This window comes from Centruroides vittatus, unplaced genomic scaffold, assembly GCF_030686945.1.
Source record: "Centruroides vittatus isolate TY-2023 unplaced genomic scaffold, ASM3068694v2 contig_747, whole genome shotgun sequence".
Lineage (NCBI taxonomy): Eukaryota > Metazoa > Arthropoda > Arachnida > Scorpiones > Buthidae > Centruroides > Centruroides vittatus.
Window position 1 is genome coordinate 1,472,149 of NW_027122483.1, and position 14,293 is coordinate 1,486,441.

The window sequence follows — 14,293 nt, forward strand, 5'->3', positions numbered from 1 at the left end:
TCGTAAGCAATGTCAATAGTTGTGTATTTCAATAATCAGAGGCCAATTAATCGAACATACGTGTAAACATTTTTCAATGTTCGTGTTTTAAATAATGTATTATAGCCTTTGCAGTTACAATTTTTAAATGGCTTCAACCCATATATATATGAAAAAATTTTGTGCAAGAAAAACTAATGAAACAGTTCGTATATTCTTGTAAATTGGATCTCGTGTTTTATCTACATTCACGTTCATCATTGTCCGAATAAATAAAACTACTGAACACAGGTAATTTGTCCCCAGTTCACGCTTGGCCAACGGCCAGAACACGTAGAGTTTCTAAGGTTTCTTTACTTTACTAACATCTAAATAAGGACCAGTTTCCCATAAAGTTTACCGGGAGGCAACTCTTCGGCAGATTGCCCACGTGCTGCCGTAACTAAATAAATCAATCTACAATTACGTTTTCTAATTAAAATGTAATTACTTTCCATCTGCAAATGCTAATTACATTAACTCATTATCCCAAAAGAAATTTTTATTACTGGAACATATGAATGACCATTAATTAATAAAAAGAATTATTAAACTACTCAAACATTTTCTTTATTAATTTATTAATAAATCAAACGCGATACCTCAACCATAAATAATTATCATATACTAACATAAACATCATATTTGAAGCTTTAATTTTCTAAAACCTGAATATACACTAAAACCGCAAACAATTTTTGGTAATTTTCGCTAGAAATCAAGGTTATTATTATTAACATTAATTTGAAAGAACATATTGAAATTTCGGTGTATTTTTTGTGTTCATTAAAATAAAAGTTTTATTGAATTACTTTACCATACTCGAACTAATGTAGGCGAGAGTAGTGCAAATATGAAAAAAACTTCAATAAGGAACGTGTGAATCATTTAAATAAGACTGTGACATATATGCTTTCTTTGACTTTGACGCTTACTTTTGACAATTACAATTACAGTGAATTTTGAAAGAATTGTTTTAAAGTGTTTCATTTGTGATTTTCGTTTCTCTCACTATACTACGCCAAGGCCTCATGTTTTTCATTACAGTGGAAATTAATGCGCAGTGCTCTTCTAAAAACTTCATTGGAACCTGAAAATTAAAAAAATGTGCTGCTAGCAGTAGGACAGTTGAAATGCTGAGTAAATTACATGTCCGAAAATTGTTGGTGCCGTTGATCAGGCTGAATAAAGAAAATGGAAGGGCCGAATGTGAAAGAGACTACTGTATTTCGTCTGCGGTTATTAATGTGGTTTACAATACGTGAGAAGTAAATTTGATTAATTTACAGTCACACGGTGGAGAGTATAAGTGGTTGTTAAAGTATCACGATAATGCTACCGAATATTTACACTTTAGACCGCGTCAATCAAAGCGGAAGTATGAAGTAACTGTAGAAATGTTAATTTTTTTTCCAATTTGGAACTGCACACCACCTACAGTGACAGTGACTGAGAATTCAGATTAAAATACTGGAAAAATTGCACGAAAAGGACATCGCACAGTTCTAATAATTTCAGTAGTGAAAATATCTTTAACATAAATAACCACAAAAATAATGGATATTTATCACCTGACTAAAAAAATACCAAATTACCTTATTTATAAGTTGCAGTCCGTCATTGTGACGATGTCACAATAAATAAATGACCATTTCTATTGTATCAATATGTTATCGACACTAAATATTGCTATAACTAAGTCTTCTTATAAGCATTTACAAATCTATGTATAGTATACATTAGTATTTTATAAATTAAACTATTTATTACTGATACTACAAATCTAAGTTTGTATCTTTTAGCTGGAAATAACTGCATACATAATACTATCCAAGATATTAAGAACATTGGTTCGTGTATCCTATTACATGAAAACATTATATAAAATTAAAAGGCTGCGAGTTTTTACAGAGGCAATTTTTGTAATAATAATATTTACTAAATTAATTATTGTCTATTACAACTATACTTTACATTAATATAAATTTTCCTAATTATACATATTTATTAAACACTTTCAATTAAGGAATTCTTTTAGACTTGTGTCAAGTATAATAACATTTACATTTTCCTATTTAAGCTTTATTCAGTATTGCATTAACTTCGAGAATTAGATATGTTCGTTGCTGTATTTTGTGCTTAAAAAGCGAAGAATTTAGAAGATAAAATGTTATGGATTGATCTATGATTTAGATGCAGTTACATTGTAACTAGAGGTAGTGTTGCATTTATCTTCTTTCCCAGCTAAAATATCACGGATTTGTAAGAGCATGTCAAATATACCGTAAAAGCTTTGGTACATCTGAAAGTGTATAAATTATATTTCTCTTTATATAATTATCCAAAAAATATAAATTTATATTATTATGCTCATAATAATTGTTATCTGAGTGCGATGGATTATGTTTACCTTAACGGGAGCATCTTTTGACATAATAAAGCAATCTCCACAGTTGATTCCGATTTCTTCTTCACGAAATTTCTTCATGAAATTCAACATCTGTGCAAATATATTCTGGTTAATAAAAGAAGCGTATTATATAACGATCTTGAATTTTCGTACCTTTAATTTATCCTGTAACCGTCGAGAGTAAGCTCCCAATCTTCTGATTTCTTGGAATGAATCATAAGCCTAGGCAAAATGTTATTATTATTTCATATAATATCAACGAAATATATTCAGAAAACACGATTATATTTACATAATTGTTCGCATGATATGCTGAAATGTTACATAATAAATTTTGAAAATAATACTTGTTTTAGTGTGCCATTATCACAAATTTACAATTAAATACAACTTCTGTCATCTGTAAGAAACATTTGAACCAGTAACGAATAATTTATTTAATTAATAATTTGGATTATATTTAATATGGTTATTATATTAGTAAGCAACATATACGTTATAAAAAATGCGTTTCTTATCTCTTATAAATAATTATTAATATAGACATTTAAACTGATACTTACAAATGCTGCTAGTCTTGATACTGCAAATGCCAAAAACGTCAAGCTTACAGTTAACAAACTTGTAACAGCTATGGCCATTGTGTACAGATTACTGATAACTATCCGAAATAAAATAGAGTAGAAACAAATTGACACTATTGTAAGGCTCATTCCGTAAAAAACAGAAAGTATTCATTTTTCTTTTCATTAACATCATCTAGAAAATCGCAAAGTTCTGCATGTTTGGCTATTAAATTAGCAATTTCTTGTTTTGGCCAATGAACTTTTGCAAATTGTAACTCGAATGACAGCGCATCGAATCTTTCTTTGACTGCGAAGCACGTTACGGAAAACACTATTAATGTAACTAACACTATGCTGCACTCGTATATTACGCATGTGTTTAGAAAAACGCTGCAGATTACGCTACGCCAATAACCACTGACTTCTTTGATTTTCGTACCAAGGATTTTCGATATTGTAATTGTCATGATAATCGCTACGATGAAAAATGCGCTACCCACACAAAGATGGATTATTTTCTGATATTTCGATAGTTTTTCTCTTTCGCCTGCGTAACTCGACAGCTTTTGGTTAAGCATTATTCTCTGACTTGTTCCGGCTTTGTGAAGGACAGCGCTAAAAAATGCAATTGACAAAATTACGGATCTAACAAAAGGCACGCTCTGTTTTTCGGTCAGTCTGTGTTTGGCACTACACCCGATTGGTTTATCTGTTGGAAAAAGCTGGATAATTAATAGAATAAAGTGTGCTATGTATATTCCTTGCACGAGTAGAACGTAAATTCGCATAGCCTTAGCCTTGTTGTTTTTTTGTGGTATGCATTTGCATGGTTCGAAAAATAAGCCGCCAAATATATAGGATAAAGACATAGATGGTAAGAGGGAACAATATAAACAGCCGTCTTCTATAGTAAATGGTATCGATCAAATGTTGATTCTGTTATTGATCAAATTTGTTGTATCTCTTCATGGAAGAATATAATATTACGTAAAAAATATTGATATTTGACTGATCACTGTTGAAGCTATTTTTGAATTATTTAATAACAAATCCTGCGGAGATTTAGCAGCAGTTAACTCAGACAATGAATTATAGAAATTGTAAAAATATTTATATTTAATAAATACGTAAATAAATAAAATATAATTACTATTATAAGGTATATTTCTGTTTGTCAATATCAATTAATTATAATATGAATGAATAAGTTATCAATAATTTTTTAATTAAAAAAAAACATGTCACAAAACTCTAGCAACGAGTTGCTTAACTTTCTCGACATTTAAAACTGCGTGTGTGGTGCTGTTATCATATTTTATCATTAAAATTTTTTCGTTTTTAACTATAATAAAATAGCATAAAGGTTAATTTTCAGGGCATGGAAGAGTTATATATATATAAAAAAATTTATATGCGAATAACGAGTAAATTCGTCATTTATTCTGACCCTACTAAACACACACACTCTTTTTTTTTCCATTTTATCTCTCCACCCTTCAACCTTTTACTATTTATATGAAAAAGCGTCAAATTTCCTAATAAACAAACCCCCTTGCAAAATTTCAGAATATTTCGACAAAATGCATGGCAGTTATTTAGTTTCAAATTGGTTGAACAAAGTCGTGCCACCCCAACATACTCAATACACACACTCACATTCATACATATAGAAATTACCCCGTCAAATTTTTTTGCATTTGTCCACGTTTCAAGGTGTCCAAAGTTTAAAAACGTAAAAATCTGGGGAGGAGGACATTTTACTACAGGTCACCATACCCTCTGTTTTATATAATATCCTTGAAATTAAGGCGAATTTTCATTAATAATTTACTACTTAACCGAAAGAGCATTGATTATCAATAACAATACATTTTAGTTATATAATACAATTCAATATAAATCAATATAGTTGAGTACAATAAATCTTAAGTTAACCTATTTCTGCATTTATTATCTAAGCGATTCTAATTAATGTTCATAATTCATAGCAAAATTTTTGAAATTTGATGATATTATTGTTGGGTACATAAATTTGGACGAAAATTACATGATTTATATTAAAAAATGTGTAGCAAGTGAGTAGTAGTGGTTTGACACATCTAATCACAAAATTGTCGAGTAAATAATTTTTCAAATCACAAATAATTTATTAATACTCATCTTTCACAATACAGTTAAACCTGTTTTTATGCGCTCTTTTTATGTGCGATTTTTATTTGTGCGATTTTTTTAATGCGAATTTTTAATTTGTGCGGTATAGTTGGCGACTAGTCTCGTGCGATTCGTCATGTCTTACGTTGACTTATTATAGCTAAATAAACTTATTATAGCGTAAATGCACTTATTATAGTAATATTATTGCATGAATATGCGAAAAATGAAATAATTTACTTTTTAAGTCAACAAAACACCACCTGGACAAAAATATGTAAAACAGACGATAGACCAGACGATGCAGTCAAGTGCTGACATCTGTTGTCAATAAATTCTATTTCGTACGGTTTCGAGTTATTTTCTATGTGAGACTTTTTTTATGCGGTCCCTGTTGACCGCATAAAAAAATATTTTTTAATTGTGTTGCGAAAACTATTATTTACAGCCATTCGTAAAGTTTCGTGAGATTTTTTTTAATGCGTTTTTTTAATGCGGTCCCTATCCCCCGCATAAAAACAGGTTTGACTGTACTTGAATTAATTATATACGAACTCCGATTGGTTGGTTTTGACATACACTAAATTTTAAAATATGTTAGAATGTATTTTAGTTCTAGGATCGGTCATGGAAGCATACAGTTTTATTATTACCTACGACAGCGACAGAAATTATTCTGTTTCTCCTCGTTTGTACAAGTCTCTGGATAGCTGCGGTAAATAATTTTTTCTTCGATATTCCAGATAACTTTCCTATTGATTGGCGTTGTTTTAATGTTAATGGAGAAATATGGAAAGAAGACGAAAAATTTGGTTTTCTAATTGTTGACAACGAGGAAAGAATTAACGAAGTTAGTAATAAATTATATTATTCGTTCGAGGAATGTTCGGATATTATGAACGAAGTTTATGTTGAAAAGAATAAAAAGAATATATTAATATTTAGAGAGATAAATGTGGATCAAAGCATTATAAATTTACTAAAGTTCATAAAATCGATTGATATGTATTTCGAGTATCCGAGTAACTGTATAACTGCCGGACCATCGCTATATGGAAAGACTACACTAGTAAAAGAAATTATTCGTTTAAAATTTATGAAAAATTATTAAAAAAATTTTTATGCTGTTATTCTGTATATTTACCGTTTTTCGCGACGAAAAAGATATTAAATTCATGTACGGCCTACGTGAATCTGTGCAAGGATGAGATTTAGTAATAATTGACGATTTGATGCACGAACTTAGTTCAAAAACTGCATTCCCGTTTACGACAGAGTCTCACCATTATAGTGTTATCGTGATCCAGATAATGCAAAATCTGTTTCCGAAAAATAAAATTATGGGAGATATGTTTAAATACGCATTACTTGATTTTGTTTAAAAATAATCGCGACAAAATTCAAGTAGGTTGATTGGGACAGCAAACTTTCGCCGGTAAATGCAATTTTTTTTTTATAGATGCGTATAAAAAGGCGACAGAAAAGGATTTCGGTTATTTGTTATTGGATTTTCCTTCTAAAACAGACAAGAATCTGTCGGTGCGGGATTTGTGTTTTCCGGATGTACAAGGTATTTTTTGATATACTTACCGATAAAATGAAGAACGTAAAGAAAAATTATCATATGCTGGCGCTTTTAGCCAAAACTACTCGTCAACGAAGAGCGATATTGAAAGAAGCTACTCCCGATCAAGTTAAAGTTTTGGGCGAAATATGCGATGATTTGCAGAAATATACCCGCCAATGTTCATAAATTACGAAAATATAAAAAAAAATAATCAGGAAATTAAGTGAAAAACATAAAATTCCTTTAAATACCAAAGAAAAAATTTTGGTTATTGAATCTGGGGGATTCCTTCCTCTTATACTGGCACCATTATCGTCTATGGCAGAAGGACTAATTGATAAAGTAATAGGTAAAAATATCTAATGGCGATACAAATGGATCTAATCCCACCCGAATTGTTAGCAGTATATCAAATAAAACCTGTAATAAGAATTGGTAATAATATCGAAGAATTAATCGAGAGTATTGATTTATTCGAAGATTGTTAAGTCAAATTATTAAGTTAGTTGATTTCGAGGTATTAGAGAACCGTTCATAAACCAAAAAAAAACCGGTGAGAGTATCTGTTGTACCCGATAAAAATCAAGAACCATCCGAAGAAAAACCCGAAAAAATTTTAACAAAGAGTTCCAAATCAATATTATAATAACATCTCTGCTAAATATAATAATTTTAACTTTCCAACCATTTTTAATGTTCGATATATAATTAGATAAATCAGTTTCTGCAAATTATACAGTTGTGTCCATAACACAAAACATTTGTGAAAATAGAGAAAACGCGCTGAAGTATAATCTCGAATTATTCTGTTTAAAATTTAGACTCTAACGGTGCAAATTTCATATGGGATATGATGCGTATATTAACTAAATCGGGATAATACCAATGTAATGTATTTATTAATTTAGATTTTTCTTTAACAATTCCATTGAATTCGGGTTTAACGAAGAGTGAAGGTATGTGGATAGACCCCATTCCTTATCGAGAATATTAGGCAAAAACCTAATATTCTCGTATAAAGATGGATAAAAATTTCGATTTTATCATGACCCTTACAACCGGAAAATGAATAAACTTCAAGTATAGAAACCCCGATAATTATTTTAGTCTATTATAGTACTAACAGATAAGCCCGGCGTTGTTTGTTTATTCTTTCGATTATTTTCTTATTAAATTTCCCTGCAAGAAAATAGCAAATTTTCAGGATTTAACACTGTCGAAATGCCTTATAAACCCGTATTTATAGTGAATATTTTGTTTGTTAAAAATCAAAGAATGCGTTCAAGTGATGAATCAGTGAATATAAATGCGATTAATTATGTTTCCGTGTTAATTATAACAATAAAAGTGTTTTAACATAATATTCTGTAATTTTAAAAATCTTAAATGGATGTTTTCAATTTTCTATATATCTATATATATTATATGCATTTAATATTTTTAAGAGCATTCTTTAAGTATTTATGTAACTTCTGTTAATAAATTAGAAATAACAATATGACACATTTAACATTCTTCTACTTAAATTACGAGTTAATACATGTATAAAGCGACTATTCTAGATCTGTATTATTTAATTTGATATATTGGCGATTTGCTTCTATATTTATACATTCAAAAATTCTTTTCCGTATGGCACGTTAAGTAATTGAAATAGTATTATTTCAATTACTTATATAGTTGCTTATGTTCTATAACAATACAAAATTTGAATCAATGCCACTCCACTCACAATGGGAGAGGAATGTTTATATTGTTCCCTCTTACCATCTGTCTTTATCCTATATATTTGGCGGCTTATTTTTCGAGCCTTGCAAATGCAGACCACAAAAAAACAACAAGGCTAAGCAATGCGAATTTACGTTCTATTCGTGCAAGGAATATACATAGCGCACTTCATTCTATTAAGTATCCAGCTTTTCCCAACAGATAAACCAATCGGGTGCAGTGCCACACACAGCTTGACCGAAAAACAAAGCGTGCCTTTTGTTAGATCCGTAATTTTGTCAGTTGCATTATTTAGCGCTGTCCTTCACAAAGCCGGAAGAAATCAGAATATAATGCTTAACCAAAAGCTGTCGAGTTACACAGGCGAAAGAGAAAAACTGTCAAAATATCAGAAAATAATCCACCTTTGTGTGGGTAGCGCATTTTTCATCGTAGCTATTATCATGACAATTACAATATCGAAAATCCTTGGTACGAAAATCGAAGAAGTCAGTGGTTATTGGCGTAGTGTAATCTGCAGCGTTTTTCTAAACACATGCGTAATATACGAGTGCAGCATAGTGTTAGTTACATTAATAGTATTTTCCGTAACGTGCTTCGCAGTCAAAGGAAGATTCGATGCGTTGTCATTCGAGTAACAATTTGCACAAATTGATTGGCCAAAACAAGAAATTGATAATTTAATAGCCAAACATGCAGAACTTTGCGATTTTCTAGATGATGTTAATGAAAAGAAAAATGAATACTTTCTTTTCTTTTACGGAATAAGCATCACAATAGTGTCAATTTGTTTCTACTCTATTTTATTCCGAATAGTTATCAGTAATCTGTACACAATGATGATAGCTGTTACAATTTTGATAATTGTTAGTTTGACGTTTTTAGCATTTGCAGTATCAAGACTAGCAGCATCCGTAAGTATCCATTATAATACGTTTATTAATTATAACGGATAAGAAACGAGTTGTTTTTATAACGTATGTGTTACTTACTAATATAATAACTGTATTAAATATAATCCAAATTATTAATTAAATAAATTATTCTTACTGGTGAAATGTTTCCTAGAGATAACACAGAAGGTGTATTTAATTGTAAATTTGTAATGATGTAAAACAAGAAAAAGTAGTATCTTTACAATTTATTATCTAATATTTTAGCATATCACTCAGCTGATCAGGTAGAATATAATAATGCATAGCAAGGTTAGCAGGTATGGCACAACATGCAAACAATTATATAAATATATTTGTATATAAATATATAAATATATTATTATATAATTATTATATAAATGTATTAAATATAATTGCAGGGTAGAATTCTTATCAATAGCATTTTCTGAATATATTTTATTGATATTATATAAAAAAAATAATATATTACGTAGGCTTACGATTCATTTCAAGAAATCAGAAGATTGGGGGCTTACTCTCGAGGTTTACAGGATAAATTAAAGGTAAGACTATTCAGGATCGTTACAGATAATGCTTCTTTCATTAACCAGAATATATTTGTACAGATGTTGAATTTCATTAAGAAATTTCGTGAAGAAGAAATTGGAATCAATTGTGGAGATTGCTTTATTATGTCAAAAGATGCTCCCGTTAAGGTAAACGTAATCCATCGCACTCAAATAATAATTATTATGAGCATTGTCATAATAATATAAATTATTATTGTTTGGTTAATTATATAAACGGAAATATAATTTATACACTTTCAGATGTTCCAAAGCTTTTACAGTATATTTGATATGCTCTTACAAATCCGTGATATTTTAGCCGGAAAAGAAGATAAATGCAAAACCTCTAGTTACAATGTAACTGCAACTAAATCGTAGATGAATACATAACATTTTGTCTCTTAAATTGTTCACATTTCAAGCACAAAATACAGCAAAGAACATGTCTAATTTTTTAAGTTAATGCAATACTGAATAAGAAAGGAAATGTACCTTAAATAAGAAAATGCAAATGTTATTCTACTTGTCACATGTCTAAAATAATTTATTAATTGTAAGTGCTTAGCAAATATATATAATTAGTTAAATTTATATTAATGTAAAGTATAATTATAATAGACAATAATTAATTTAGTGAATATACTATTGAAACCGTATTAAGAAATTACTGTTGTAGAAACTTGCATCCTTTTAAGTTTTATATAATATTTTCATATTATACGATACACGAACCAATATTCTTAATATCTTGGATATTATTATATATGCAGTTATTTTCAGCTAAATGTTGCAAACTTAGATTCGTAGTATCAGTATTAAGTGCTTTAATTTATAAAATACTAATACGTACTGTACAAGGCACAAAGAGTTAGTTATAGCAATATTTACTATATCGATAATAGTGGTAGAATAGAAACAGGCATTTATTTATTGTGACATCATCACAATAAATAGTCTTGTGTCTCAGAACGACAGGCTGCAACTTTTAATAGTATTTGAAATCATTTACCATTAAATAATGATTAGTTAGTGATAGCTTCTTGTAGAGATATTGATCTTTCTGGTAATCGTTCTTAATTGGTCCTGTTGACTTTTGTAATTCATGACGACATTGTTCATTATTTTGGTTTCTTTTCTAACCACGTAAAAGGGGTGCTTTGGACGAATAAACTTAATTGTTATATCCTTCAAATCCAACGTTCGCTGCAGTTCAAAAATTAGTCAGAAACAATAAATTCTCAATTGTTTTATTTATATCCATTCGGAATCAAACTCCTTTGCCAATTTCTCATGAAGCAGAAAGTCCTTCCGTAAATTTACATTTAAAATTTATAACAAGATATAAAATAAATAAATTACACTATGCGAGAACCGAGGGGGTTAAGCGGCGAGCTTGACCCCGCTAACCAGTACGGTTCGTACAGACTGTCACACGGTCAAAGAATGGCTTTAGGAGGGCAAAATCGATTGGGAGGATTGGTGAGGTTGTGATAAGGTGTCGGCCATACTCAAAGATGACAGCAGTAAATTATGGAACAACACATTTAATAAACACATAGATTCGGTTGTAATTACAATTATTGTAGAGTACAATTGGAAGATATCAAATTAACAGTAAATACCTGTGTTAGCATGACAATTTGACATGGCGCGCATGACCAGTCTTCGTTACGTTACGTTCGGTAATACTACTCTAACTTATAAACTATTTGGGCTGAGAGCGAGAGAGAGTTTATAATCTACGTATAATATACCTCTTAGACCGTTGTATAGGAGGTTATCTTTATGCTCCAAGATCGGTAATCAGGAGGGGCGGCATATAGAACTCCGTCTTCGCGCTGGAGGTGACTGTTACAACTTATGACAGACAGGTCCTATGTTACATCAGGTTAATTACATTTGGTGCATTAATTGGAGGTCATAAATGGTAGTTTCAACAAGATAATGCTCCCATTCAATGTCAACAAAAAATTGGTTTAAACAAGTAAATATTGATGTAATATTGACTGACCTTCATGTAGTCCAGATTTAAATCCCATTGAAAATTTATGGGGGATTTTAGCAGCCATTGTTTTTCAAGATGGGAAACAATATGAATCTGTAAATCAATTGAAAATTTCAATAATGGATACATGGGATGAAATTAAGAATGAACAATTAAAAAAGTAATAAACTCCATGCCTAACAGAATTTTTCAAGTAATTGTAGCCAAAGGGGGTAAAACCAAATATTAAAAGTGTTTAAAATATATTTAAAATTTATTTTTATGTAATTTTAGAAAGCGTATCTATACTTTGGTAACAAGTAAAAAGTGATCACTTTTATTATATTTCTTATGAGATAAAAAGCTTGAAAATGATACTTTTGTATTAAAACGTATAAAACTGTTTTTTAATAAAAAATTTAAATAAATTTTAAAAAATCACAAAATTTCTGGTGTTCTTATACTTTTGTAACGGACTGTATATCTGGGAGGCAAGATGGCCGTCTACTACCTTCTCATAATACTGTAGAAGTAAAGTTGTTCTTTCCCGACATCTTCTACCGTCGACAGGGTAATAAGTCCGTAAATTTTCAGCTATACTTTTCCAAGCACCTTTCGGATTTTCATACGCATAGGGATTTACAGCCACTACTTCTCTCAACAGAAGTATGTCGTGATAACAAGAAAAACGCATTGGAACTTTCCTAATGTTTCTCGGAGGAAACACGACGCTAAATATAGTAAAAAAATAATTATTTAGTGTCATTAAACATCCTATAAATAGTAAGTTGTAAGTTTGTATATAAATATTCTAAATTGAATGACTGTATATTTTTTATCAAACTGTATTAAATCACAATAAAATTTTATGTTATAGAGAATGTAATACATCTTTGGGTTAAAATATAGAAAAATATTTTTATAAATGTACCAACATATGATATGTAAGTTTTATATTATTGTATTCCAATTTACGTGATGTTTAATATTGCCGGAAACCTTACCATATTTTGTATTCTTTGACAGCACTGAAGAGGGGTTGGGAGATAAACCAACCGGAAATGCATTTGATTAAATAAACGAAAATTTCCTAACCATTGCTGTATGATCGTCTACTAGAATCATTTTTTGGATTACAAGGACGGTACACACAGAATCCAATAAATACTTTTAAACAGTTTAATTTGTTTATTTACCTTTGCTAAGAATCCTCCATGTCAAATGTTTCCGCCATTTTTTGAACTTATTTCCCGTGAGTCAATGCGCGACGTTCACTGAGTCACGTGATGTTGTGAACGAAGGCCTCAACGATTTTCACTTGGACTCAAAACGTCAAACGTGTACTTCTGCTTGCCGTACACGTTTAACGTTTGAACTTGCGCCTCAACCTCTCTAAAGAGTGGCAACGTAACGGAAACATTCCTAGAAAATTTTACTGCCTCCTGATAAGAACGTGCCACCGGCTGATTGCTGAATGGTCGATAATTGCTACGACTGAAGTCCAAGGTTTACCATATACATCCAAATTTTATCGTCTTTTTAAACTCTTGTTATATGCATCGATAATTTGTGCTTAAATTTTTATATAGATAAGTTCTTCTAGTAGTGGACACTTACTTAAACTGCCATGATACAGAATCCATTTGCAAATACTGCCATGGCAGTTTGAGTAAAGCATGAGAGCCAACAAATTTTGACGTGTACTCAGATAAATCTAAAAAAAAATATTGCTGTGTGAAGGTGCAATTTGTGATTCGTATGAGTAATGTTAAAGGTTTTTGCTTTTGTAACAGCTGTTACATGGTAAAAGTTTACATTTTATCACATCTACTACATCTCTTATTTGACGTACTGAATTACACTATAATAAAAAATACGAAATTATAGAAAAAGTTATTGCAGAAAGTGAGAATATATATAACATTTTACTTTTCCACTGTAAATTCACCAACTACTAGACAAAGAGAAAATGCATTTTATTAAGAAAAATCTATATTAATAGTTTTTGTGTTGTTTTTTTTTTTAAATCTATGATGTGAGCTTCAAGTAATTTACAGAAAATATCTGAACAGAACTCTTTAAATTTAGTAAAACAAGAGAAATTCTGATCTTAATTCCACGTGAGAAAAGATTACAAAAAAAATTCCCAAAACTAAAGCTTAAAAGGAAAACTACAAAAAACTACAAATAAAGGAAGGAACAAAGAAAATAAGAGTGACATATAAGTTTAAAATCCAAAGAATTCAGTGCACTTTATAACATTCAAATATTTAATCCTGAGTAAATGTAGATACAAAACGAATATGACAAGTAATAGATTTAATATGCTGTGACACTAGTTTAATGAACGAGCAATTATTTATTCTGACATCATCAAAACCGTGGGCTGCAGTTTTTAATCGTA

General features: G+C 30.1%; 1 long non-coding RNA gene across 1 annotated transcript; it reads right to left on the reverse strand.

Annotated features, from left to right (window-relative positions):
* Window positions 1–2,237: 2,237 nt before the first annotated feature.
* On the reverse strand, window positions 2,238–2,655 carry LOC136981157 (uncharacterized). Its single transcript, XR_010881657.1, has 3 exons — window positions 2,582–2,655; window positions 2,429–2,518; window positions 2,238–2,320 (listed from the first exon to the last, which is right to left on the reverse strand). It is a non-coding gene; the product is annotated as an uncharacterized lncRNA (long non-coding RNA).
* Window positions 2,656–14,293: the final 11,638 nt, after the last annotated feature.